The sequence below is a fragment of the Mustela putorius genome, unplaced genomic scaffold (assembly GCF_011764305.1).
Source record: "Mustela putorius furo isolate JIRA1106 unplaced genomic scaffold, ASM1176430v1.1 tig00000288_pilon_pilon_pilon, whole genome shotgun sequence".
Lineage (NCBI taxonomy): Eukaryota > Metazoa > Chordata > Mammalia > Carnivora > Mustelidae > Mustela > Mustela putorius.
The window spans coordinates 142,753-144,492 of NW_025421345.1; the positions used below are offsets into that span (position 1 = coordinate 142,753).

At 36.8% G+C, this 1,740-nt stretch overlaps 1 pseudogene; it reads left to right on the forward strand.

Moving 5' to 3' along the window:
* Window positions 1–318: 318 nt before the first annotated feature.
* On the forward strand, window positions 319–433 carry LOC123391841 (annotated as a pseudogene).
* The last annotated feature ends 1,307 nt before the right edge of the window (window positions 434–1,740 follow it).

The window sequence follows — 1,740 nt, forward strand, 5'->3', positions numbered from 1 at the left end:
GCAGCGGCTTAACCCACTGAGCCACCCAGGTGCCCCTAACATTGGATTTTTGATAGGAATTGAATTTACAGATGGTTTTCGGTAGTATGGACATTTTAACAATGTTAATTCTTACCATTCATAAATATGAGCTATCTTTCCATTTATGTCTCCTTCAATTTCTTTATCAATGTCATAGTTTATGGGGTACAGATCATTCATCGTCTTAGTTAAATCTTTTCCTAAGTATTTTATTAGTTTTGATGCTATTGTGAATTAGATTGTTCTCTTTATTTTTTCAGACAGTTCATCATTAGAGTGTTAAAATGCTCCTGTCTTGTGCTTACTTTGGCAGCACATATACTAAAATTGGAATGATGCAGAGATTAGCGTGATCACTGAGCAAGGATGACATGAAAAACTATTAAAAAACGAAACAAAAAACAAAATTCTTGTCTTTTATATATTTATCTTGTATTTGGCAGCTTTACTAAATTTTGTTTATTCAAAATTTTTATGAATTTTTTAGGATTCTTTTACATGTAAGTTCATGTTATCAAAAAAAAAGAAAATTTTACTTCTTCCTTTTTTTTTGGAGTCTTTTATTTCTTTGTGTTCCTTGTTTCTCTGGCTAGGACATCCAGTACTATGTCAAATGAGAGTAGTGAAAGTGGACACACTTGTCTTTTTTTCTGATCTTTAAGGGGAAAACTTTCAAACTTTTTTGATTGAATATGAGATTAGCTCTGGGCTTGCAATATGTGTATTTTCTTTAATGGATTTTTTAAATTATTTTTTTTAATTTTTTATAAACATATAATGTGTTTTTATCCCTCGGGGTACAGGTCTGTGAATCACCAGGTTTACACATTTCACAGCACTCACCATCACTCACCATAGCACCTGCCCTCCCCAATGTCCATACCCCCCACCATCCTCTCCCAACACACCTCCCCCCAGCAACCCTCAGTCTGTTTTGTGAGATTCAGTCTTTTATGGTTTTTCTCCCTCCCAATCCCATCTTCTTTTATTTTTTCTTTTCGTACGCCCGAAACCGCCTATGTTGCATCTCCACTTCATCATATCAGGGAGATCATATGATAGTTGTCTTTCTCAGATTGATTTATTTCGCCAAGCATAATACCCTCTAGTTCCATCCACGTCATCACAAATAGCAGGATTTCATTTCTTTTGATGGCTGCATAGTATCCCATTGTACATATATACCACATCTTATTTATTGATTCATCTGTTGAAGGACATTTAGGTTCTTTCCATAGTTTACCTATTGTGGACATTGCTGCTATAAACATTTGGGTGCATGTGCCCCTTCAGAATGCCACGTTTGTATCTTGAGGGTATATACCCAGTACTACAATCACTGGATCATAGGCTAGTTCTATTTTCAGCTTTTTGAGGCACCTCCACGCTGTTTTCCAGAGTGGTTGCACCAACTTGCATTCCCACGTACAGTGTAGGAGGGCTGCCCTTTCTCCACATCCTCGCCAGCATCTGTCATTGACTGACTTGTTCATTTTAGCCATTCTGAAAGGTGTGAGGTGGTATCTCATTCTGGTTTTGATTTGTATTTCCCTGATGCCGAGTGATGTGGAGCATTTTTTCATGTGTCTGTTGGTCATTTGGATGTATTCTTTGCAGAAATGTCTGTTCATGTCCTCTGCCCATTTCTTCATTGGATTATTTGTTCTTAGGGTGTTGAGTTTGATAAGCTCTTTATAGATTTTGGATAGATACTGGCCC